At 40.7% G+C, this 27,907-nt stretch overlaps 1 long non-coding RNA gene across 2 annotated transcripts; it reads right to left on the bottom strand.

The window, feature by feature from the left end:
* Nucleotides 1-83: 83 nt before the first annotated feature.
* Nucleotides 84-27,726, bottom strand: LOC135231215 (uncharacterized). 2 transcript variants are annotated; one of them, XR_010321867.1, is made up of 5 exons: nt 24,399-27,726; nt 10,156-24,055; nt 9,286-9,428; nt 6,937-7,171; nt 84-6,344 (listed from the first exon to the last, which is right to left on the bottom strand). It is a non-coding gene; the product is annotated as an uncharacterized LOC135231215 (long non-coding RNA). The 2 variants fall into 2 exon arrangements; XR_010321866.1 differs by having other exon boundaries at nt 84-7,171.
* Between the last annotated feature and the right edge of the window lie 181 nt (nt 27,727-27,907).

A 27,907-nucleotide genomic window follows, 5' to 3' on the forward strand; every position in this document is an offset into this window, starting at 1 on the left:
AGTTCAGCTTCATTGAACTAGCCTTGGAAGAGATGACTTTTCTATAAGTTTGGAGAGAAACCTGGGCAAGCTGATGAGTAAATAGCTTACCTGAATGATATGATGTGGGGAGGGTTACTGAGATACAGAGGATAATAGCTCAGGTATGTTCTATTGGTAGCCTTAAAAGCTTGGAGTTGTAAATTTCAGGTATTTAAAGCTGAAACAAAATTCAGAGAGTTGCAGGTATGCTTGGGAATGGTTTCAAGGGCAAGGGAACTTTCTCCAAGCAATTCCATACAACCCAATAACCTCAATATTGACACCAGGGTTTTATATACAGATGATTATACCCAGGTCTCCTTGACTGTGTTGCTGAGTACTCAAGTCCTTCCAGGTGTCTCTCAGGTGCAAGCAAGTGCAGAAATCAAAGTGGAAAATGAACATGAATGTCACACAGTCCATTTATTTACTGTCCCCTAGTCAACAATTAGGAGCCCTGGTGGTGCAACAGCTAAGTGCTCAGATGCTAACTGAAAGGGATAGGTGGTTTGAACACACCAGTGGCTCTAGAAGAAAAGACCTGGTGAGCTGCTCCTGTAAAGATGACAGCCTAGGAAACCCTATGGGTCAGCTCTACTCTAACATGGGGTCCCTATGAGAATTGATCTGACAGCACCTAACAATAAGCAATTTTGACATTGCCGAGACTTGTCTTTGGTTTGCTGAAAAAGATCATGTTCTCTTTAGTTGGAATCGACAGCACCTAACAGTCAACAATTATGTCATTGCCAAGAATTGTCTTTGGTTTGCTGGAAAAAAATCATTCTTTTTAAATAGGTAGGGGAAGAAAGCATTTAAAAGTAGACTTTCAGTTAGATCTAGTTCTGGAGGTCTTTAAAAAGACAATCATATAACTGATCCTCTGAATTACGTTTCTCAGGGATTTGGGGGATTATTCCTGGATCCTAAATATATTACATTTAAACTTTCAAAGTTATATAGGGAGTCCCTGGGTGGCATAAATGGTAAAGTGCTCGACTACCAGCCTAGAGGTTGGCGGTTTGAACCCCCCAGAGACACTTTGGAAGACAGGCCTGACGATCTGCTTCTGAAAGGTCAGAGCCTTGAAAACCCTGTGGAGCAGTTCTACTCTGCACACATGGAGTAACCGTGGGCTGGAATTGACTTGATGGCAACTAACAACAATAACGGAGCCCTGGTGGTGCAGTGGTTAAGAGCTATGGGGAGCTATGGCTGCTAACTATAGAAGGTCGGCAGTTTGAATCCACCAGCTGCTCTTCGGAAACCCTATGGGGCAATTCATCTCTGTCCTATAGGGTCACTGTGAGTCGGAATTCACTCGATGGCAATGGGTTTGGTTTTTTGGTTTAACAACAATAACAAAAGGAAACAAAAATGAGAAAGAATACCAAAGTTATCATATATTCTTACCAAAAATGCAAAAAATGACATGTCAATATAATTTTTTAAAAATGAGTTATCTGGTTAAAGGCAATAAAAGGAACCAAATACATTGAGGATGCCTGTTTTAAAGATGCAATCTCAGCAAGCACGTGATTATTTTTAAGAGGAAGTAAGTTTTGGTAAATGATAACATTTTTCTGCCAGAGTATTCAATCTACTAATAGGTACAACATTCCAGAATCCTATCCTGGAATCATGCTATGTTCCAAGCCAAATATAAGCTACATTTCTTTGGTTTTCTTTATACTTCCTCTGTACAGTGACTGTAAGTCTCAAGAGACGTGGAGCTCATGGTTTATAACCCTTCTGCTCCAGATAGATGAGTTGTATTTTTAAACAGATACTTAAACAGAAAGACTCGAAGAAGGAAATAGGTGGAATATGAAAATCTCCACTCAAAATGTATTTGAGCCTCATAAATTTGAAAATGTTCTTCTCCCAAAAACTGCTCCAAAAAGAAATGTTTAGTTCTTAAACAGCCTGTATGGGGGCAATGAAGCAAGCAGGGGGACATTCCGTGGCTTGTGGAGAAGAGACCAGTGAATTATATTTTAAATATGCACACTTTCCTCTTGAAAAAAAAAAAAAGTACACAATAATACACTGATAAGCTGTAGCAGGTTTTACTATATTTACTGAACAAGAGTTAATATTCAACAATACCGGTAATTGTTTCACACATGTCACTATGCCACGCTGTTTCTGGACAGCTTTTATGATACAAAGGAAAGAACATGACCTTTTGTTTGTGTAGAGATCAGTTCAAGTCCTGGCTTTGCCACTACAACTATGTGATCTTCAGCAAGTTCCTTAAATTCTCCATGTCTTGGTTTACTCATTTTAATAAACCTTAACTCACATGATTTATGCTCACCATATGCTAGGCTGGACATGTTATCAGGAGGGATCAGTCCCTGAAGAAGGACGTCATGCTTGGTAAAGTAGAGGGTCAGCGAAAAAGAGGAAGACCCTCAATAAGATGGATTAACACAGTGGCTGCAACAATGGGCTCAAACATAGCAACAATTGTGAGATGGCACAGGACTGGGCAATGTTTCTTTCCATTGTGCATCCGGTTGCTACGAGTCAGAACCAACTCAAAGGCACCTAACAACAACAATGTGCTAGGTAATATGCAGGAGGTAATCACAACAATTCCCTGAGGCAAATATTTTTTTTTAACCTGTATTTTACTGAAGAGGAAACTGAAACTTGTAGAGAGGTTAAGAAATTTGCCTAGAAAGTGGTAGAGTTGAGACTCAAGCCTTAATCCAGATACCATGTGCTTAACCAATTCACTTTAAATATGAAGATCAATATTAAACACCAGTTTTAGGGTTGCTCTGGAGATTAAATAAAGTGACATACAAAAAAATACATTTCACTGTGTATCACACAATGGAATATCATACAGCACTTGAATGACTACAGTTCATTTTAGTATTAAAAACTTGATTGAGAAAAGCAAATCTGAGAATATTACTACATTAGCATTATAGCCTTGTTATGAAGTTCAAAAACTAAACAATATCTTGGTTAGTATACTTAAATACTTGATAAAACAAGAAAGAATCAGAGGAATGATATAGATGACATTGAAGACAGTGGTTAATTTTGGAGGGGAAGGAAGGCATGATAGGGAGAGAACACAGGCAGATGGAAGGTAGCGTTGATGTTCTAGTTCTCGGGTGTCCATTTATGTTGTTGTTGAGTGTCATCCAGTTGGTTCCAACTCATAGTGACCCTATTATGTACAACAGGATGAACCACTGCCCAGTCCTGTGTCATCCTCACAATCGTTATGCTTGAGCCCATTGTTCTCACTGCCCATATATGAAAGATGGAAAAAGGTTGATAGACAAAAGGGTGCCTGTTTGGGCCAATGATGAGAGTATGCCATGAATGAGACTGATTGATCCAATTAAGTGTTTCTGATGTCTATAAAAAGGTGACTTTTACCCAGGTTGAACCATATGAAATTGCCAATTTTCTATCATTTTTCACCTACAAGAATGGAAATTTTATATGGTCTGACCTAATATGTAATCAATAAATATTGGTTTCTTCTATTTACCCTTTCTTTAGCTTGCTTGATATGATGAGGTGTCTATACAACCCCATAAACTCTGAACTCATCAGGCTTTCCCCCCAGGCCAGGCTACAAGGAAGGCAGGTGCCTTCTAATACCCCTACCAATTATTGGTATCTGTGCCCCAAGTTTTAAGTCGTTGAATAATTGTTGAATTAATAATCACTCAAAATCTCAATGTAGTTCAATAGCAGAAGAAAAAAGGCTACATTGGGTACAAAATAGGTACCGAAGGTTGGCTGCTTCTGGTCCTGCCTTGCTGCTTTGAGGTTTCCTCTATGATGCTGCTGGTCCTGCAGGTCCTCCAAAGACCCAGTCTTGGAACTCATGCCCCACACTGGGACCCACTTTCTGCCTTCCTGCTCAGCCTGGTCCAGGACACTGCATTTGACCTCTGCAGCGATTCTCTGACACTAGCTTCCTTGTGACTGTTGGGCTTGGCTTTCAGCCTCCATTTCTGGCATCTGTGCTGTATTCCCTGAGTGACAGGGCCCTTCTGGAAGTTTTTGGCTAGCGATGCTTCTCAGATAGTTTCAGGCCACTGGCACTTCTGGAATTCACCTTTGGATTGCTCCTTCCAATCCATTCCCAAAATTGTAGTCAGACTAATTTTTCCACAGAACAAATGATCACTCAGTTCTCTTCTTAAAACCCTAAGGGGTAGGAGAAAATGTAGAACAAAACTCAGATTCCTAAAAAAGGCAGACTTACTGGACCAGCAGAAACTAGAGGAACCCCTGAGACTATTGCCCTAAGATACTCTTTGAACTTGAAACTGAAGCCATTCCCAGAGATCACCTTTCATCCAAATAATAGATTGGCTTATGAAATAAACAATATCACATGTGAGTACCGTGTTCCCTTAAATAATCAACTATATGAGACAAACGGTCAACATTTACCCTAAAGCAAAGATGAGACAGTAAGGAGGGATAGGGAAGCTAGATTAACGGACACAGAACAAATAGCATGGACATAACGAGAATGCTGACTGACACATTGTGAAAAACGTAACCAATGTCATGGGACAATTTGTATAAAAATTGTTATATGGGAGCCTAATTTGCTGTGTAAACTTTCACCTAAAACACAATAAAATATTAAAAAACAAAACAAGCAAACAAAAAATTCAAAACTCTAAATGGCTTCCTACTGCAACTATCAGCACAAAGTTCCAAATCTTCTTTGTGACCCATCATCACTGGGACTTTTCCCACTCCCCAGCCTCATGTCATAGCAGTATCCCACTCCCCATTCCATATTCCAACTACAAACATTTATTTCCAGCTCCCAAAACCTAACACAATCTTACACCTCCATGCCTTTGTATACAATTTTCCTTCTGCCTGCAACGTTGTTTCGTGTTCTTCTGATAGATAATCTCCATTTTGTTCACTAAGGCTCAGATCAGGCACCACCTTCTCCAAAGGTCTCCCCTAACCTCTGGCTTGTTTTTCCTTCTGGGTTATTATGGTAACTTGTGTTCTATCCAAGCCCGTCTGACTGTTCTCTAAGGCTCACTGTCTAGCTGGCCCAATAGGCTGAAGCTTCTTGAGTTTGGAGATTATGTGCTTTTTGTCCCTGCAGCCCAGAAACTATTCCAGAGCATGGAATAGGGTAGATGCTGAGTTACTACATGGACTCCATCACAGTGCCATCCCAGACTAAGCCCTGAGCTGGGTCTTGGCCCAATTCTTGGCAGTGCCTTCAGTTTCCAGATGACTCTGTGTCAGACTCTGAGATAAATAAGCATCAAGCATCCAAAGATGAAGAAGAAGGCTTTTGCTCCTTGTAAGAAGTCCATAATCAAGTGAAGAGAACAGTTAACTACAATTTAACATTAGAAGCATTATTACAAAGTGATGTAGTAAATAAGACAATAATAATTAATGTCTACTGCTCGCCTTTGAGTTTGTTGTATTATGGTGGCTTGCATGTTGCTGTAATGCTGGAAGCTATGTCACTGGTACCAGCATCACGGTATTTCAAATACCAGTAGGGTCATCCATAGTGGACAGGTTTCAGCGGAGCTTCCAGACTAAGAAAGTGTAGAAGGAGAAAGGCCTAGTGATCTACTTCCAAAACTTAGCTGATGAAAACCCTATGGACCACAAAAGAATATTTTCAGTACAGTGCTGGAAGATGAGCCCCTTAGTTGGGAAGTACTCAAAATATACAGTGGCCACAAAAATGGGCTCTAGTATACCAATGATCATGGAGATGGTGCGGGGCCAGGCAATGTTTCGTTCTGTTGTACATGGGGTCTCCAAGAACCAACTCAATGGCAACAAAAAATTTAAAGTAGTACAGAATTAAGAGAGCAGGCTTGAACCCATACCTGGATTTGAATTCCAGTGCTTCGCTTCCTAGCTGTGTGGCCTTAAGAATGTGATTTTCCTAAGTTTACACTTCCGTAACGAGGGAAATAATAGTTATATAGAAAAGAGCCCTTGTGGTACAACGGTTAAGTGCTCAGCTGCTAACTGAAAGGTTGGCAGTTTGAACCTACCCAGCAGCTCCACAGAAGAAAGACCTGGCAATCTGCTTTCATAAAGATGATAGCTAAGAAAACCCTATGGGGCAGGTCTACTCTGTCACATGGGGTCGCTATGAGTCAGAATTGACTGGACAGCACCCAACAACAAGAAGCAGCTAGAGAAAAATATGGTGTTTAAAATAAAAATTAACTGCAGGTTCCTACGTGGTGGCATAATTTATCGAGAAAGTGGAATGGCCTCTTTGAACATGAAAGGTGAAACGTCCCCTTCTCTCCTCCGCTGGGAATAGTCTGGAAAACGAAGAAGAGTTACAGTTAAGGGAGAACTGAAAAAGAAAGGTGTGGAGAATAAAGGGTTCAGAGCAGAGAAGATAGAAGGGAGGGAGAGGGTCCAGCCACATGGAAGAAGCTGAGGTATTACAGGGGGCAGCCAGAGGAAATGTTCTCAGTATGAGAACAGCCAAGGGACTTTTAAGAACAGAATAATTTTTAAAACAATTTTGTAAGTTGTATCTGTTTTCTTAAGGAGGGACTATAAGCTCACGGTATAAATTAAAAGCCTGCTTTCTACTGCAACCCTCCAGTTCCCTTCTCTAGAGGCAACCACCATTGGCAGTTTCTTGTGTACCCTTTCTGAGACATTCTGTTTAATGTTCAATTTTATACTGTTTGCTGTGCTGCAATGTAACATGCTACTTGATATCCCTCAGTACTTCTGTAGAGATCTGCTACCTGGAATCATCCTATGCTGGCAATGCCTGGTGAAGTTAGGTTCCATGTTTGAGATAGGGCCAAAATACAACACAGGAAAAAAGGTCAACAATTCAGGAGAAAGAGAAAAAGAAGAGACTATGAAAATAATTTAAAAGTAAAACACACGCACAAAGTTGCCATGGAATCGTGGTGGTGGGGGAACCAAACAGTTGCCGTTGAGTCAAGTCTGACTCATGGTGATTACATGTGCATCAGAGTAGAACTGTACTCCATAGTGTCTTCAATGACTGATTTTTCAGAAGCAGATTGCCAGGCCTTTCTTCTGAGGCATTTCTGTGGACTCAAACTTCCAACTCCACAGTTAGCAACCCAGCACTGAACCATTTGTGCTACCTAGGAATTCCCTGAAAAAAAAAAAATAATAAGCCCTTAGAAATGTGTAGAAATTTGGGGAAGGACAGTATTTACGGTAGGAGCTATTTGATTTGCATTTTCAGAAACAGGGAGATCCCAGAAGCCTGGAAGACTCCTGGAGGCTCATTCAACTAATATTTGCCTTAAAAGGACCTACACATGACTGTTATTAGGATTAAATGAGATATGTGTAAAGCATTTAGCCTAGTGATGATAGGTGGTAAACCTTCAGTCAGTTATTATTGTTGTTAATGTTATGTATTGATCACTTATTGTTTGCCAGCGACTGGGAGTACAAAGATATACTGCCCTAAAGAACTCACACTCCAGTGAGATAACAGATAAGCAGACCATCAATGGTAGAGGTTGCAATATATGAAATATATGAAAGAAGGATACCTAGCTCAGCTTATAGGGTCTGGGGTGAGTTCCCACAGAGGTGTTTGAGCTGATAATTGGACATATTACATATCCTCTTCCCAGAATAACCAAATTACAAGTAAATTTGGCATATGTTTTTATAACTGAAATCCAAGTTTCAAAATCCTGTGCCACTTATAAAACATATCTTGCCGTAGTAGTTGGAAAATTATCAAAAGTATTTTTAAAGGAGACTGACAAGCATAGATTCATCTTTACAAAGATCTCTTTAGCAGCTCATATTATATGCTCCATAAATATTTATTGAATGAAAGAATGATTTAATCTCCAGAACTAAATGATAAACAATTAAATCAATACTTCGTTCTCTCTATTCCCTTTCAACAATTACAATGTACAAATGAATTTGCAGTGGTTAAGAGCCACAGCTACTAACCAAAAGGTTGGCAGTTTGAATCCTCCTTGCAAACCCTATGGGGCAGTTCTACTCTGTCCTGTAGGGTCGCTATGAGTTAGAATCAACTCTACGGCAATGGGATTGTCAGCAATGTGTATGCACTGGTGAAAATAGAGAAGGGATTTCCTGGACTACGCAGTCACCAGTAGTTAACGGCAGAACAATGCGTCAAAGACTTAATGGTTAGTGAGGGTTTTTCATGTACATAAATGCTCTTCTCTTTACTGGTTCTGCCTGGAGGAAAGCTTGGATGTTTCTGTGGTAAGGCAATGTGAAACAACAACGAACTGATTCTTGAATTGACTAGAAAGTCCCTGGGTGGTGCAACCAGTTAAATGCTTGACTATTAGCCAAAAAGTTGATGGTTTGAACCCACACAGTTTCATCTTGAAAGACAAGCCTAGCAATCTGCTTCCTAAAGGTCACAGCCTTGAAAACCCTGTGGGGTAGTTCTACTCTGTACACACGGAAACCATGAGTCGGAATTGACTCTACAGTAACTAACAACAGCAGCAGTAGTGATTCATTATTGATATCTAGTAAATAAATGATCTCTCCCGGGGCACAAATGGCAGCATGCATTTTGCTTACCCAAGGGATTTTGATTTTACTATGAGCATCAGGGAAACCCTGGTGGCGTAGTGGTTAAGCGCTATGGCTGCTAACCAAAAGGTCAGCAGTTCAAAAACACCAGGTGCTCCTTGGACACTCGATGGGGCAGTTCTACTCTGTCCTATAGGGTTGCTATGGGGTCCCTCTGAGCTGGAATCGACTTGGCGGTAAAGGGTTTGGTTTTGGGTTTGGGGTATCAGAGTAGGTTATGCCATGATAACAAAGAACCCCACAAATGTAAATGGCTTAACACATCTAAGGTTCCTTTATCACTCGTGCTACCTGTCCAGTGAGCGTCAGCAGGGTGGTCTCAGGCTTACGGAAGCATCATCTCAACATGTGCTTGGCACCTCAGGAGGAAGCGAATGAGGTGAACTGTGTACTGGCTCTTTAAGCTTCTGCCTGGAAGTGCATGCATCTCTTCCGCTGTATTTCATTGACCAAAGCAAGTCACATGGTCCCAAGGACAAGTACAAACCCACTATCCAGTGCCGTCGAGTCGATTCCAACTCATAGCAACCCTCAAACCCACTAAATGCCTGGAAGTGGGAGAACTGAAAGCATTTGTTGAAAATTAGTAGTGACATCACAGCCCACCATTCTGGTCACCAAATATTTGGTTTCCTTTCTCTCACGAACTCAAAATATACTCACCTTGAGAAAGACAGCCAAGAACTCTCATCTAGGGCATCAGACTTAAAGTCTAGTACCTCTGGGAGTATATGGTGGTCTCTTCATTGGGGGTGATGCTGTTTCGTGTGTATCAGGTCTGATTTTGACTCCTTTTGATCCAGGGACTATGAACAAAAAAGACAAGTTATCAGCTCTCCACACTCTACAGTGGGGCACGGGGACAGGGTAACTATGCTAAACACTCCCGTTTGGGAGTTAGTGTCTATAGCAATTCTAAAATCCTGCTGGGTTTGGGAGGGCTCCCTACCCTGGGATGAGGTAAGTTCCTTAATTAGGCTCCAATTCTGCTCTTGAAGGGACTCCTCAATCCACTTTTCTCCATAGCCCTTGAGTGACCACCTGTAAGACTCTTCTTTTTCTGATATCAACTTTAGCCTAATCAGATGTGTGAATTAGTATGTTTTCCTTAGGGTCTAGGCAGGTTTCTCAGCCCACTTCCTATTTATAGAAGGTTAGGGCCAAGGGTTGTTTTAAATAATGACCAATCACAGTCTTTTTGTTTTCTAGGCTAGCTAGTGATCGCTTTAACAATTCAACTCTCTCAAAAATTTAATAATATTCTCATCTGATTCCAGTCAGCTCCGTATGCCAATAGCCACACCCACAGTTCTTTTCTAGATACACTTCTTTTTTTATTTGTTTATTTTTTGTAACAGCTTTATTGAGGTGTAATACACATACCATACAATTCACCTTTTTAATATGTACAATTCAGTGGGTTTTAGTTTATTCACAGAGCTGTGCAACCATCACCATTATCTAATTTCAGAACATTTTCATCCCCCGAAAAAGAAACCACATACCCATTAGCAGTCACTCCCCACTCCTCACCCCAGTCCTGTTGTTAGGTGCCATCGAGCCAGTTCCAACTCACAGCAACCCTATGTACAACCGAAGGAAACGCCGCCTGGTCCTGTGTCATTCTCATGATCGTTGTTATGCTTGAGCCCATTGTTGCAGGCACCGCGTCAATCCATCTCATTGAAGGTCTTCCTCTTTTTCGCTGACCCTCTGCTTTACCTAGCGTGATGTCTTTCTCCAGGGACTGGTCCTTCCTGATAACACATCCAAAGTATGTGAGACATAGTCTCGCCATCCTTGCTTTTAAGGAGCGTTCTACCTCAGCCCTAGACAACAACTAATGCATTTTCTATCTCTATGAATTTGCCTTATATAGCATTTCATATAAATGGAATGATACAATATACGGTCCTTTTTCACTGGCTTCTTTCGCTTAGCATACTGTTTTCAGGGTCCATCCATGTCATAGCATAAATTAGTACTTAATTTCTTTTTATAACCAAATAATTCCATTGTGTGGATTTGCCACATTTTATTTATTCATTCATCAGCTGATGGACATTTGGCTTGTTGCCACTTTTTTGGCTATTTTGAATAATGTTGCTATGAACATTACTATGAGTAATGCCACATATGTGTGGGCATATGTTTTCATTTCTCCTTAGTCATACTTCTTGAATTTGTTGTATTTCTTTGCTCACTCATCCTCTCTTCCTCTCAACTGCAGTTATCTTTCTTGGCCTATCTGGCTTTGGTGGGAAAACCTCACCTTTTTAGTTTATTTCATTTTGACCCTGAGCCATTTTGTCCAATAGAAAGTGCCACATTCGTTTGGGGTCTTAAATGCTAACAAGCGGCCATCTAAGATGCATCAGTTGGTCTCAACCCACCTGGATCAAAGGAGAGTGAAGAACACCAAGGTTACACGATAACTATGAGCCCAAGAGACAGAAAGGGCCACATGAACCAGAGACCTGCATCATCCTGAGACCAGAAGAACTAGATGGTGCCCGGCCACAGCCGATGACTGCCCTGACAGGGAGCACAACAGAGAACCCCTGAGGGAGCAGGAGATCAGTGGGATGCAGACCCCAAATTCTCGTAAAAAGACCATACTTAATGGTCTGACTGAGACTAGAAGAATCCCGGCGGTCATGGTCCCCAAACATTCTGTTGGCCCAGGACAGGAACCATTCCTGAAGACAACTCATCAGACATGGAAGGGACTGGACAATGGGTTGGAGAGAGATGCTGACGAAGAGTGAGCTACTTGTATCAGGTGGACACTTGAGACTGTGTTGGCATCTCCTGTCTGGAGGGGAGATAGGAGGGTAGAGAGGGTTAGAAACTGGCAAAATTGTCACGAAAGGAGAGACTGGAAGGAGGGAGCAGGTTGACAAATTAGGGGGAGAGTGAGTGGGAGTATGGAGTAAGGTGTATATAAGCTTATATGTGACAGACTGACTTGATTTGTAAACGTTCACTTAAAGATAAATAAAAATTATTAAAAAAAAAAGAAAGTGCCACATTAATCCATACAGAGGTTTTAATAATACGTCCAATGGCTGTACCCTTGATGGATCCTTGCAACAGGGCTGAGTTTTAATCAGACTTTGCCATCCAAGCATTTCTCAATGTTACTTTTTGCTGCTTGGGGCTCAGAAATGGTTGCCTCTTTCTGAATTTGCGGACATTCTGTATTCCGTTTTCTGCTTGCAACCAACACAGGTTACTAACACTATTTTCCAACCTCCTCTTCTAAGGCTACAAAATGATAATGAGCTTGATGTGCCTTCCAAATTACCTCAGATGACCATTTTACCAAATGTTTTGCCGCTGCACAATATGGATATACATCCTTCCATCCTCCAGTAACAGTTTTTTTGCCACCTGCTATCAGCCCTAAGCCTTTGCCTCATTTTATAGAACTTAATTAAAATAAAAATTTCTCTGACAACCAGGATAGGCAAGGTATGCTCTGGCTAAAAAAAAACAAAAAACAAAACTCAACAGCTTAATCTTACAAAAGTTTATTTCTTGCTTACGCATTTTGCTACATGTCCAGTGCAGCTCATCAAGGGCGTGAGAAAGTAAAAATCAGTTTGCATTGTAAAAAGCTGTCCTACCATTCATCAGATGGGAATGATAGACATAGATAAAGCAAGGTGCTCAGTAAACAGGAAACTATATTCCCCCAAGGACACAGTGCAGCTGTAAAGTGTCATAACAGCCCTCTTCTTTCTTACTCACTGAGAAACTGTGTTCTCTAAAATTACAGATGGCCTGAAATTTTGTTGTTTGAAATTATATCAGTAAGAATAAAACAACCGACTCTTGTCTAGAGGATCTAAGTTCTTTTGACACATAGAAGCCATCTCAATTTCCAACCCAGGTGCAGAGCCACAGATAAGGTGTTTTTGGACCAACATTCCACATCTATCTTAACTTTTTGTTTCCAGGGGAACAAGGTGCTGGGTCTACTTTACAGTTTGGATGTGATTTTGACCACTTTACATAGCCCTTTAAGTCACCTAAACTTTACCCTTCCCCAGAATTCTAGCGTGCTAACTCTCTTTTCCTTTGTTTGGTGAGACAGCTCACTGTTCCTCTGGTGTGTGGTCTCCCTCATTGCAATGGTTCAATAAACCCGATTTTGCCTGACGAAGGGCTTATTTTCAGTGGTCTTGGGATGATTGGGCTAGGATAGGGAGTTCGACTCATCATAAACTTTTGGCATTGGAAGATCTGTATTTTATACAATTAAAAAATGGTAGGCTTTTGTCAGGCTCTGCCTTGGCCCTAAACTATCTTAGCTTTCTAAAGATTACTCTTTTCCTGGTCTTTGTAACACCAGTCCTCACTCACAAAAACTACAGGGTTTAGAAATAACAATCGTTGAGTGCTGAGGCCCTAAGTACTTCAGGGCAACTTGGATACCAGGCTGCCTCTAAAAATTCCATTGGTGCAGAGCCAGACTGTCCACTGAGCCCTTTCTATCCCTGTCCCTCTAAGACACTAATGCCCTAGGTAGAGGGAGCCCTGCATCTGTGCCCCAGATAGCTTTCATCCCTCTATAATATTCAAAGAAAAAAAAAGAGAAATTGTAAATATGCAATGCTTTTCCCACTCCCCACCCATCAGAGTAGTTATTCCTCGAGAATAAGGAAGGAATTCAGAAGTGGGTATTGGAAGTTGCACCAAGAAGTTTTAGGATTAGAGAGCCAAGGAGATACAAAGAGAAAGGGGTAGTATATCAGCTAATGTCCCAGCAGGAAACAGATGTGGGCAGCATTAAAGGAACCAGCAAAGGATGGTGAAGCATCTGGGACAAGCAACAGCAGGAAGCCATTATCATCACTTGGTCTGAAAGAATAAAAGGAGGGAAATGTAGAGTCTGATAAGAGTTAGAGCTGGGGAAGAGGAATTGCCTGACAGAAGCTATAGCTCTAGAGGAAGGAAGCTACTGCCAGATCATAGGTAAGAGTTGGCAAAGGGGAAGGGGAAGGGGAAGAGAACCAGGAGAATAAATATCCCAATCTTTTCACCCCTATCCTCCAATCTAACCTCTGGTGCTTCCCATGGGCCAAACACAACTGGATGCCAAAAGGCAGGAAAGCCTAGGAGATGAGCCAGTAAAAGTTAACCCTAGAACTCGTAGTTCAGGGTGGAGAAAGGTAATTAATAGGCTGAGGTTGAGGCTGGGGCAAGCGGAGATTAACCAGCACAGGTGGGTTGAGGAGACATAGGAGAAGGCAGACTGCAAATACATGAGACAGGAGCTAATTGCCCATAGTTGGCTTTTAAATGGATATAACTTTTGCCCTGTTTGGACTGGTAATTTTCTGGTTCATTGGTTCATGAGTAGACAGTCTTAATGCATTTTAAGACTTCCTTAGGTAGGAGGTGAGCTCCCAGTTCTTTTTCTGGCCCACATTCTCAGTGAACTAGGTGTTAGAGCTGAGCAACATGACACCAGGAAGTCAAGTATATATACTATAATTCATACACCATAAAATTAATCTTTTAAAAGTATACAATTCAGTGGTGTATAGTATATTAATAAGGTTATGCAACCATCACTGCTATCTAATATTATAACATTTTAATCACCCCAAAAAGAAACCCCATATCCCTTAGCAGTTACTTCCCATTCCTTCCTCCACTCAGCCCTGGGCAAACACTAATCTATGTTTCTATGGATTTATCTATTCCGGACTTTTCATATAAATGGCATCATACAATATGTGGCCTTTTATGACTTTTATTAGACATTTTTCATTTAACAAAATGTTTTCAAGGTTCATCCATATTGTAGCATGTACTAGTACTTCATTCCTTTTTATAGTTGAATAATATTCCATTGTATGGGTATACTACATTTTGTTTATCCATTCATCCATGATGAATATGGGTCGATTCTATTTTTTTGGCTATTAGTGAAATTACTGGGTCACATTATTTTTAACTATTTGAGGAGCTGTCAAAGTGTTTTCCAGATCGGTTACAACATCCTACATTCTGACCAGCAATATATGAGTGTTTTGATGTCTCCAAAATCCCCAATAACACTTGTTATTGTCCATCTTTTTTATTACTGCCAGCTTTCTGGTGTATTTTTGATAATATACTTGAGTTTGCACATTCAGATTATTGAGGCAGGCTCTGGGATATGGTAGGAAGAGAAGCCTTAGTGGATTAAACACATCAAAGAGCGGTAAGTGTCGGAGGAATAGCACATAGGCTGGGATGGTTGGCTTGGGAAGGCAATGAAGTTGATGACTTCTATACTTTGGTCTTCTAGTTTGAGAAGCATGCGAGGGATATGTGTGTTAGGAGGAAAGCCTAATATTGTCTCCTATTTGAATTATTCTCACTCAGTTGTTTTATGCTTTGTGTCTTGGGCCACTGGAAGGTATTCTGGAAGATCTTATGAGTCACCCATGATTCTTCCAGGTACTACTCAAATACTGGAGAAATGGCGGTGCTGGGAAGTTCAGGGAAGTCATGGAGAAAGAATAATTGATGTAGAAGTAGATGTACTGTGGGAGAAACAGTATCCTGTTTGCATGTACCACCGCGGCTCACTACTCAGGCCAACCTAGCTGTCTGTAGAATGTCTAGCAACAAACACAGGTACTCTGTTATGACCTGGATAGCATGCTCCATTAGTCCACGGGTGGTGGGTTGTTACTAGAGAGCTTTGAAAATGTCTCCAAAACTGCATGCAAACAGGGTAGTGGAGAAATCAAGTTCATTGAAAAAGTATGCCTTGACAAGCAAGGTAGTATAGTGAGAATAGGAACAAGGAGACCTGCTGCATGGAAGAATAGTGTTATCACCTGGGTGGCACAAATGGTTAGCACTCAGCTACTAACCAAAAGATTGGCGATTTGAACCTATCCAGTGACACCATGGAAGAAAGGCTTGGCAATCTGATTCTGTAAAGATCACAGCTAAGAAAACCCTATGGAGCTCATTTCTACTCTGTGTTTCGTGGGATCACCAAGAATTGGAATTGACTTGACAGCAATGGGTTCCATGAACTACGGATGTTAGAATGGTGTGAGAGAGTTCATTAGTGCAAAATGAAGTCAACTGTGGTGAATTTCAGGGTATCAGAAGTGGGTACAGCTGTACATTAGTTCTTGACCAGCTGTCACGGGTGCCTAGTCATTATAGGCATTATATCAATAGTGGGGCCATTAGGAGTGACTTCAGACTGAGGCAGAAGTTTAAAAATGTGTCATGAAGACTTGTTGGAGGTAGCCCTGGATTCAGATGTCTCTAGTCAGGAAGGACAGGTAGATGTCTCTGGAAACTAGGCCCTCTTTGCTTTTCACTCACATTGGAGCCATTGCCGGGCATAGAATTCTTTGGAGACATCAGCTGAAAAGAAGACTATTTGGACTCAGGAAGGAATTACCTCATTTGACTTTAAAGAGTTTGCAAAGTATTGACACACTGTCTTAGTCATCTAGTACTGCTATAAAAGAAATACCAAAAGTGGGTACCTTCAACAAAGAAAAACCTAGTCTCTCACAGCTTGGGAGGCCAGAAGTCCAAATTCTGAGTACCAGCTCTAAGGAAAGTCTTTCTGTCTCTGTAGGTTCTGGAGGAAGGTCCTTGTCATCAATCTTCCCTTGATCTAGGAGCTTCTTCATGCAGGAACCTCAGGTCCAAAGGACGAGATTTGCTCCCGGGGCTGCTTTCTTGGTGGTATGAGGTCCTCATGTCTCTCTGCTCACTTCTCTCTTTTATATCTCAAGAGAGATTGGCTCAAGACACAATCCAATCTTGTAGATTGAGCCCTGTCTCATTAACATAACTGCCACTAACCCCATCTCATCAACATCTTAGAGACAGGATTTACAATACACAGGAAAATCACATCAGATGACAAAATGGTGGACAATCACACAATACTGGGAATCATGGACTAGCCAAATCGATATACATATTTTTGGGGGATGAAATTCAATCTATGACATTGTCACTCTCATGCTTTCTCTCTCTTTCCCTCTCAGTTTATTTTTGTTTTGTTCTGGAGGCTCTGTTCTTAGAAGAGCTAGAAACAGAAAAGCTCATTGAATTCTATAGATAATATCTGGTAATAATGGATAATAATACCGGGTTGGCAGGGTAAGGAGATTTGTGTCATTATTTCTAATCTGTTTTATAGATTGAAATTTATTCTTTCTCAACAAGTATAATTAAATGTGGGATCCAAATAAGCTCTGAATCAAGTCACATGATGTATTTTTTTCTGTGTAGGAATTTTACTACGGATAATTAAGAAATGATCCCCAGTCTAAAAATATCATCTGCCATACATATAAGATTAAAAACACTGGATAACTTAGAGTATTTAATATTATTTCTGTCCCCTCCCTTTCTTTAGTATACTGATGGCATTATCCATTTTAATCCTTAAAGAGGATCAAATGGAAAAACAATAAAAAATAAATTTGTTATTAGAGTGGGTTTTATCATTGCTTGCCAGTTTCTCAATTTCTAGAAGAATTCATCGCTTAAATAAATTGGGCATAGGAAAAAACAAGACTCACACACATTGGCAGAGAACAGAGGTAGAATTTAGAGGCAGCTTTGGTAGAAGATCATTAGTCACACTCTTTAATTCTTCATGTCAATGCGTAATACTGTTTTGGCATCACCCCTTATAAGAATTTTCCAACCTCTCCAGGAAGCTTTAAATGTTCAGAAAACAAACATTGCCTCAGAAGCTTCAACTGGTGAATGTGAACAGAGAGTGCAAACATTTCCATAATCTTCCAAGAGGGTTTGAGCAAATTTGCTGTAATATTCCCTGTATTTCCCGGAAAACTCTGATTTCTAAGATAAAAATGTTTTCAGAAAAAGTTGGCTTTATGTAAATAACCCTCACATTATTTATTAAAATGGTATAAGTCTTATACGGCGACATTATATACCGTCATGCCCCAAAACCAAGCCCATTACCATCAAGTCAATTCCTACTCATATTGACCCTGTAGGACAGAATAGAACTGCCCCATAGTGTTTCCAGGGCTATAAATCTTCATGGAATCAGACTACTACATCTTTTCCCCACGGAGTGGCTGGTGGGTACAAACTGCTGATCTTTTGGTTAGCAGCTGAGCACTTTAACCACTGTACCACCAGGGCTCCTTAAATTGTATATAGGTGTGATAAAAAGAAAATTAGAAGCTTTATCAGAACCTTGTCGTGGATTTTTTTTTTTCCTTTTTTTTTAAAGCAGCTTTATTGAGATATAATTCACATACTATAAAATTCACTCTCAAAGTGTACAATCTGGTTGATTTTAATATATTCACTCAGTTGAATATGCTAAATATAAATGTATATATGCTTATATGTGTAATTACATATAAATATATTCCATTGTATAGCTAGCTATACCACATTTTGTATCTATTCATCAGGTGATGGACATTTGGGTTGTTTCCACCTTTTTGGCTATTATGAATAACGCTGCTGTGAACATTTGTGTACAATTGTGTCTTTATTACACATTTGCATAGGTTATTACATGTGTTTTCTTCTGCTGTGTGCTTTGTTCTGTGAGAAAGACATTTTATAATCATTTACACTCTCACATTCTCTCTTTGAACCTGGGTAAGGAAGACAGAAGGTATTGGGGGTAAAAAAGGAGGGTAATCTGGAGCCCCAAACATACATTTCCTGACACAGTATGAAGGGGTAGGTTCACCAAGGTTATCATGCAATTGCATTATATTTTATTTTAGTTTAGTTTAACTAGGTAAACTAAGACTGCCACACATACATACACATGAATATACATAAAAGTATATATGAATATACATAAAAGTATATATGCATATTTAGTCCTCATCTGTGAGTCAAATAAAAAATAATTGAGAAAGAAAATTTTAAATATAAATATTAATGTTGTTCTTAAAGTATCTCTTTTAAAGATCTGATCTTCAGGTTTTTTAGGGGAAATCAATTTTGTACAACTAAGTGTTAAAAGACTTGTTCTAAGAAGCCACATGCTTACTGAGGGCCAGTTTATGATTAAAGTGACATAAGGATATTTTCTGCTTGCCCATTTTCTAAATGTCTTAGGCTGGGTTCTCTACAGAAGCAAAACGAGTAGAGCATATAAACATATATTTAGAGAGAGGTTTCTATCAAGGGAATGGCTCATGTGGATGTAGAGGCTGGAACATGGGCCAGGCTGGAGCCTTCTCCTGATTCCCGTAGCCCCAGGGTCTGGAGAACCCAAGATTGGCAAGTCAGACAGCAGGGCTCTGGCTCAGAGGCTGCAAAGACCTATGAATCCCAAATTTGGCTGGCAAGATGGCAGGTAAGCTCTTAGCTCATATACCAAGAATTGGAGGTCAGACAAACAGGATCCAGAGCACAGCAAAAGCTGATGAGCCTTGCCAGAGAGTCCACTTATATTCCATGCAGGCCACACCCCCAAGGAAACTCCCCTTCAGCTGATTGGCTACTCACAGCAGATCCCATCATGGAGGTGATCACATTCTATCAAATCTCATCATGGAAGTGATCACATCATCATACGACTGCCAAACTACATCATAACTGCGGAGCCACTGAGAATCATGGCCCAGCCAAGTTGACACCCAACCTTAACTATCACAAAAAATCATTATTTTATAAAACTCATTAAAATTTCCCATTTTGTTGATATTGTCTCATAATCAATAAAGCAATGCTCTGGGTATAATTCCCACTCCTCATTGCAAAGTGAGCTGGCTATATTATCCTGATATGGTCAACTCATCACCAGGCAAGAAAGAGAAAGAGTGAATACTCTCATCACCCTGCTGGGACTTCTTGGTATAATGATGACAACACGCTTTGGCTCTTCCTGGATGTCAGGCATGGTGCATTGAATCTTCACATGTGTATCCTGTCTTTACAAGAGACCCCACTTATCTCCATTTCACAGATGAATAAACTGAGGCTTAGAGAGATCGTGTAATTTCACGAGGACATACAGTAGTTACTTCTGAAGATCAGTTTCAAACCCAGCTCTTTTTCAGGTCTGACTCCAGAGCCTAAATTCTTTTCTACGTCACTATGGTAGTGCCTTTATATGCTAGAACCTGGATGAGGGCAAAGAAACCTAAAAAATAGAAGTCAGCTATTTGGCAAACTCCTTGGCATAGAACAGAGCTGGGAACCAGAAAAGAAACAATAAAGCCATCAAAATAGGTTTTATAATTCCCACGCACCACACTTCAAGCATATTGCTCATATGAGAATTCCTCAGCGTCTGTCTCAGAGACTCTTTGTTCAAATTTTACGCACAATTCCGACACTGGGTATCTTGTTCACAAGCCCACAGTAGATCAGAAGCAGCAATTCAGAAAGAAGAAGGCAAGCAGCTACAGGCAGGCCCACTGTCTCACATATAATCAGAGTGCTGCTCAAAACATCACCGTCCCGGCTCAGTGGCTGCTGTTTTAGCCATCCTGCCTCACTGATGGTTATTCTGCCCACAGACCACTGCCTGTAGCACCCACTTTGGGACTTCTCACACACTTCAGCTGGTTGGAGACACCTGCTTTTCCTGACCAGCTCCTTCAGAGAAAGTTTGTCACAGCAGAGATGTTGGGCCCCAGGGGATACATTTCTACTTTTCGTATCATACTTTTTCTTTACAAGAGCAGAGAAGAACACGCTCCTCCCAGCAGTCAGACCCTGCTGTTGACCTGAACCACTCTGTGGAATACATCTTTACTCACAGACGATTTTTCCTCAAAAGACTCTATAGCCCCTTCCGGCAGTCTAGGTTCTTTGCTTTGTTGTTTCTGAGGTTCTCTTTTTTCCATCAAAACTTTCTGCACATGCTGAGCCCCATCTGTGACCTGAATTTTACTTCTTTCCCACTGAGTTCCTAGATCAATGCAAATCAGGAGCTATTTCTGGGCATCTGTTCTCAAGATTCCATGGGAATACATTTCTGGAACTTTCTAATATGTACAGTGAAGTTAGTCAGCTCAGATCATGCGGAGGACCTCTAGGGGGCAGCACTTCCTAATTGCACATGCCAGTCTATCAGAGGCTTTGCTCTGTCCTAGCAAAAATACCTTTACATAGCTATTAGCTTCCCACCAAATTAGTGAGAACTATAAACACACAGGAAACACTGGTGGCATAGTGGTTAAGTGCTACGGCTGCTAACCAAAGGGTCGGCAGTTCGAATCTGCCAGGCACTCCTTGGAAATTCTATGGGGCAGTTCTACTCTGTCCTATAGGGTTGCTATGAGTCGGAATCGACTCAAAGGCACTGGTTTTGACTTTTATAAACACACACAAACACATAAATTAACTCTAATATTTGATCCTGACGATGGTGCAGTAAAGCCATTGCTTTCAAATATGGATGATGGCATTGTAAATTGGAACATGTTTAGAAACCAATATACAGTAAAATGTATCAAGAGCCATAAATACATTTATTGACACAGTAAGCCCATTGAATTATCTCTAGTCACAAGAGATAATCTAAAGCATAGGAAAAGCCACGTCCTGCATTATTTATAATGCTGAAAAATCATAAGAAAACTAATTAAATCAATAATAGATTAAAGAAATTTAGTACATTTATTTGATGGAATCTTATGTTGATATTGGAAACCCTGGTGGCGTAGTGGTTAAGTGCTCCCACTGCTAACCTAAAGGTTGGCAGTTCAAATCTGCCAGGCGCTCCTTGGAAACTCTATGGGGTAGTTCTACTCTGGGTTTTACGATGGGTTTTGGTTTTTTTATCTTGATATTAATATAATTAGTATAAAGTCCATGTAACAACATATGTAGGGTACAATACCAACCAAACCAAACCCAGCGCCATCAAGTTGATTCCGACTCATAGCGACCCTATAGGACAGAGTAGAACTGCCCCATAGAGTTTCCAGGGAGCGCCTGGCAGATTTAAACTGCCGACCCTTTGGTTAGCAGCCGTAGCACTTAACAACTGTGCTACCAGGGTTTCCGTAGGGTACAATAACTACCATTTATTGAATGCTTACTATGTCCCAAGTTTGGCAGCTAACCAAAAGGTCAGCAGTTCAAATCCACCAGTTGCTCCTTGGAAATCCTATGGGGCAGCTCTGCTCTGTCCTATAGGGTCTCTATGAGTCGGAATTGGCAACTATGTCCCAGGTCATGTATTTGATATGTTATTGGAATTACCTCATTTTTGTCTCATGATAACCCTATGAAATAGGTATTATTCTAATTTGTCTTAGTCATCTAGTGCTGCTATAGCAGAAATACCACAAGTGAATGGCTTTAACAAAAAGAGGTTTATTCTCTCACAGTCCAGAAGGCTAGAAGTCTGAATTCAGGGCACCAGCTCCAGGAGAAGGCTTTCTCTGTCAGCTCTGGACGAAGGTCTTTGTCATCAGTCTTCCCTTGATCTGGGAGCTTCTCAGCACAGGGACCTCAGGTTCAAAGGACGTGCTCTGCTCCCAGTAACGCTTTCTTGTCAATATGAGGTCCCTCTGTCTCTCTGCCCGCTTCTCTCTTTTATATCTCAGAGATTGGCTTAAGACACTATCTAATCTTGTGTATCTCATCAATATAACTGCCACAAATCCATCTCATTTCATCGTAGTGATAGGACTTACAACACATAGGGAAATCACATAAAATAGTGGACAATCACACAATACTGGCACTCATGGCCCAGCTAAGCTGACAGATATTTTGGGGGGACACAATTCAATTCACGACATCATTTAAGGCTCTTTTAAAGGTTCTTCCTTCACCCTCCACCCCTGTTTTCTATCCCTCCAGGCCAACATCCCTTTTCCACTTAAAAAGAAGAAAATCCCTTTAAGAAGCTCCCAGCTGGCTCCAGAGCCTGGACATTTAACCATTACCCTAAATCGTCTTCTACTTCTGTTTAAACAGAAAAACAAAAGGAAATCAGATTACAAAATTATTACATCCGCTACACTTTAACTTTAAAGACATTGCTTCTAGAAAAAACCTGGCAGAGAATACATAGAATTGATGATAGTTGTTCTAGGGTAGTGGAATTTTGGGTGATGATATTTTCTTCAAATTTTCTGTTATTCTTATTTTTATAGGCATAAGCACTCCAAAGCTTAAAAAACGAAAGTAATCAGATTGCTGAATGATGGATAACCCTTTTCTTGTCCTAATACATTGTTTAAAGTCATTGTAATGTTGTTTTCATGTTCTTTAAAATATGTTAAGCGATAAAGTTGTCGACTGCATTTATGAAAGTAACAGTGGCTAAATGTTAAAGTTTTAGAGCTCAAGGAGAGGAATAATAATAATCTCACACAAAATCATTAGTATAGTGCTTTATAGGTTTCAGTTTTATGCACTTCCTCTTTTCAGTGACTGAAAGGCAGAACTTCAACTTTCTGGAAGTTATCCAGAAAGCCCAGTCACTTGATGTTCAACATATCCACAGCTCTACTGTGCTTACTGGCTAGTCTACGTCCCCCAGAAAAGGGCTAGTGGGGTACTTGGCATACTAATCACCTAGGCTCAGTCAGCACAGCTGGAAACATAGCCGCAGGCTGCAGCTGGCTGAAGCCCTAGAGTAATCATCAAGGAAGAACACTGAGAGGAAGGCTCTTTTGAAGGCTCTTCCTTTATTCCTGTCTGCCCTCTTTCTGTCCTCTGGCTTACTTCCTTTTTCTACGTAATAGGAAAAGCAATTCTTTTCTATGTACTTTTGCTAAACGATTAACAGCTGGTGAAAGATGAAGTGCCCCACTTCTTCCTGCACTTGAGTCTCTCCCCAAAATACCAATAATATGGCAACTGTGGAAATCCTGGGGACTAATACTGCCCCCATAAGGCTAAAAACAGCAGAAACTGCAGTTCTAATTCAGACGTAAACACACCGAGAAGGAAAAACGGAAACTCTAAATGTCTCTTTTCTTTTTAAAAATTTTGAGGTTTTGCAGATTATAAAATTAATACAGTGTAGAAACATTGAAGAATGCAAATTAACATAAAGGAAAAAAATTACCTAAAGTCGTTTCGCCCAGAAATGACCACTAATAATATACATATATTTTTTAGTTCCTGGTCTTTTTTTTGATATGAGTTATATTTTTTTCAAAAACACACATTTATCTACACTTAAATTTTGCCATTTAAGAATCATCTTGCATATACTACTTAGTATTCTTCTTTATTTTCAGCTAACATTATGTGCTTCTTCCCATTTGATTAACTATTCTGCAAAAATATGTGTTGAATGTTGTATGCGTAATAACTTCAGGAACGATTCCACCGCGGTGTCGTTGCAGTATTAGCACCATCTGACGCCTCCCCCTGTATTCCTCGGCTCCACCGAATCCTCACGGGCATTAAACACACTCTCTGGCTTCAGTGAGAATTAAGCACAGGGAGAGGAAAAGCGGACCATCTGCGCAGGGAGGTAAAACCAGTGTAAAATTAAATGGAGTGTGAAAAAGAAGCCACTTATGCTCTTTAAACATGTACTACTTGAGAGAAATGGTCACATATGTACACAACTAATCAGTGGACACACAGACTTCAGATGAAGGACGTTTCGGAGCGTTCTTCGTTCAAAAAGCAAAAACAAGGCATTTTTTCAAAAACAATCTTTTATATTTCCGAAATGACCCACGAAATTTTTATCAAACCTCAAACATTTTAAGGATGTTAAGCCAAATACTCAACAAACCTTCGTCCCTGGCAACGATGTCACTTTCCTCACCAAATGGGAGACATTTGGGATATTTTACCTTCATCCGGGACTGTTGACTCACACACCGCGGACTCTTGCTTACTGCTGGGTGTTCGCTCCTCCCTTTCTTTTCGGTTTGTCCGATCACAGATCTGTCCCTGACCTTGACTGGAACACCTGTGGTGGAGTAGTATGGTGGTCAAGAGTGCAAGATTCCAAGCTGTGCTGTGCGTTTGAATCCTGTCTGTGGCACATGAGGCAAGTAAATTGTCCGCGCGGTCCCACGGTTTCCAGTCTGACAAATAGGGATAACAGTCCCTACCTCCTAAGGTTGTTCTGAGGAGTAAATGTATTACTTTCTGTAAAGCACTTTTTAAATAATGCCCATCACACAGTGAGCACTTGATAAATGTTGCTGTTATTATTACCACTGGGAGAGCTTCTTAGCTGTTCCTTCTGTTTCAGTCTCCCAACTCCTCACAAGAATAGAGTTGCCTTTGAGCCAGTTGGGGAGTTCCTAGGTAATGCAAATGATTAATATACTCAGCTGCTACCCAAAAAGTTGGAGGTTCAAGTCCACCCAGAGGCACCTCGGAAGAAAGGCCTGGCCATCTAATTCCAAAATATCAGGCTTTGAAAACCCTATGAAGCAGTTCTACCCTGAAACACAGGGGTGTGCCATGAGTGGAAATCCACTTGATGGCAAGTTTTTTTTTTTTTTTTAAATGTTCCAGTTGAGCGCTTTCTATGTGCCAACTTGGGTTTAAGCTCTTTACATGTTTTATTTTTATTCCTTATAACAACTGGTGTACTGGATAGTACTCTCCATTTTACAGATAGGAAAACAGGCTCAGAAGAGTTCCAGCCTCTCTTTTACAATTTCTTTAGAAATTGCATGTCCTTTTTAGTCACATTATTTCTTTTCTCAATAGTAACCACATTTTCCATTACCTGCCCTCAAATTGCTTCACCTTTCAATCACTGGCCTTGGGTTAGTGCCTGTTAACTCATTCTCATTGCTCCCCAATATTTCCATTCCAAGTCTATCCCCTGTCTTCTCAGCCCCAGTCCAACATACATATCAACTTTAGATCCTAATTGCCTCTCAACTTGCATTCCCCACCATATAAGATACATTTGTACCCTCTCCTAAGACATTCTAGTCACTCATGTCTTCCAGGTCTGCTCAGTACTATAAGAATAATGTCTAGATTTCTTTAGAGGCTAGCAACTCTTGTAGGTCTGTGTGCTATGTATTTGGGAAGTCGTAAAGAGTTGAAAGGGGAGGAAGAAAGCAAGATGAAAGAGTCTGAGTTAGGATAATTTGAAGGAGGAGCTTGTCAGTCCAAAGCAACCTTTTCTCCTAAGAAAATCTGGGACATGTGGTCTGACAATGGAGTAGTTAAAATGAGCACAAATCACATATTTGAAATGTTAATATGCAGGACTTAATGTCAGCACACATATAGAGAATGATTAAGGAGACCAGAAGTCCTTATGCTGAGGAGAGAAGACAGACAGGTTGGGGTTGTGTTTGCTGCTGCAGAGAGAGGCCATGTGAAGCTACCCTCAAACATCTGCAGTATGTGTCTCATGGCAGAGGGGTTAAACTGGGCAGGGTGGGATGGGAAGGGGTGGTAAAGGACAGAGCAGGGAGAACTAGAATAGCCTGAAAACAAAATAAATAGCCCCCGAGAAGCTAAAAAGGAGCCTGGGTGGCACAATGATTAAAGCACTCAGCTGCAAACTGAAAGATTGGCCATTTGAACCCACTCAGTGGCTTCACTTGCTTGCTGAAAGTGAATAGGACATGAAGCCCTTACTGATGAAGATCAAAGACCACAGGCTTCAGGATGGATTGCACCTCAACATAAAGAAAACAAAAATCCTCACAACTGGATCAATAAGCAACATCATGATACATGAAGAAAAGATTGAAGTTGTCAAGGATTTCATTTGACTTGGATCCATGATCAACATCCGTAGAAGCGAGCAGCAGTCAGGAAATTAAAAGATGCAGTGCATGGGCAACTCTGCTGCAAAAAACCTCCTTAAAGTGTTGAAAAGCAAAGATGTCGCCTTGAAGACTAAGTGCACCTGACCCAAGCCATGGTATTTTCAATTGCCTCATATGTATGTGAAAGCTGAACGATGAATAAGGAAGACCAAAGAAGAATTGACGCCTTTGAATTGTGGTGTTGGCAAAGAATACTGAATATACCATGGACTGCCAAAAGAACGAACAAATCTGTCTTGGAAGAGGTACAACCAGAATGATCCTTAGAATCAAGGATGGCGAGAATACATGTTACATACTTTGGACATGTTATCAGGAGGGATCAGTCCCTGAAGAAGGACATCATGCTTGGTAGAGGGTCATTGAAAAAGAGGAAGACCCTTAATGAGATGGATTGACACAGTGGCTGCAACAATGGGCTCAAGCACAATGATTGTGAGGATAGTAGGACAGGGCAGTGCTTTGTTCTGTTGTACGTAGGGTTGCTGTGAGTTGGAATAACTCGACGGCACCTAACAACAACAGTGGTTCCACAGAAGAAAGATCTGGCTATCTGCTTCCATGAAGATTGCAGCCTAGAAAACCTTATGGGGCAGTTCTACTCTGTCAGGTGGGGTCACTATGAGTTGGAATCAACTCGACAGGACCCAACAACAAGAGGCTAGAAGATCACTTATCAGAAATATTATGGAGGAAATTCCAGCATCCTAGCTTGGAGTGCTGTGCTGCCGTGATGTTTCTATATCTCTCTGGTCATTCATTACCTGATGGAAAATGGCCACTGCCACAGTCAAGGCAAATCTGGTCCATTCAGAGACCTTTACAAACCTCTTGAGAGGTTCAGTGCCCTCACTTAAGCTTCTTTCTCCTTCCTCTGACTCCTTTTTCTTTTTGTGAGTGTTTTGGTAGAAGAGAAGTCAAAGCGACCTACTGAATACCTGGCGATAACACTTTCTAAACCAAAAATAAGAACCTCTGCCTTGACTCATGAGCTGGTCAGGGAGCAGAAGAGCTGACGTAGATCGCAAATGGGTGGTCATGGATTCCTCTTCTCTCCCCTCCACTGCTACCTTCCCTGGTGGGCTCACCTCCGTCCTTCCCCACTACCCACTCCACCCCTACTTGCTCTTTCTCCTTACCCCCAAACCTGACTTCATAAAGCTATTTTTCTTAATCCAGGTGTATTGCTACCAACAACCATTCCTTGTTCAATATTCCATGGTACACCTTGATCTGTTGCTATTTATTCCTCCTGGCTTCTTTTAATCTTGCGACTTCACTGAAGGAGGGAATGGAAAGTAAGGGAAGTGAGATTCAAGTTCTCCAATCCTGGTTTTCCATGCCCAAGACAAGTCAGACAATAAGTCAGAACAATAAGAATCCTAGGATCCTTTCTTTTATATTTCTTATCTGTTCACAACATGAAGCACACTAAATTATTAAAAAAAAAAAAAAATTCCCTCGAGATTTTTCTACTTTTATGTGTTATGTATACATCTATGTTTTTTTTTTTATGGTATGGAAATTATAAGGACTAATTCAAATTTTAA

Source organism: Loxodonta africana, chromosome 4 (genome assembly GCF_030014295.1).
Source record: "Loxodonta africana isolate mLoxAfr1 chromosome 4, mLoxAfr1.hap2, whole genome shotgun sequence".
Taxonomy (NCBI): domain Eukaryota; kingdom Metazoa; phylum Chordata; class Mammalia; order Proboscidea; family Elephantidae; genus Loxodonta; species Loxodonta africana.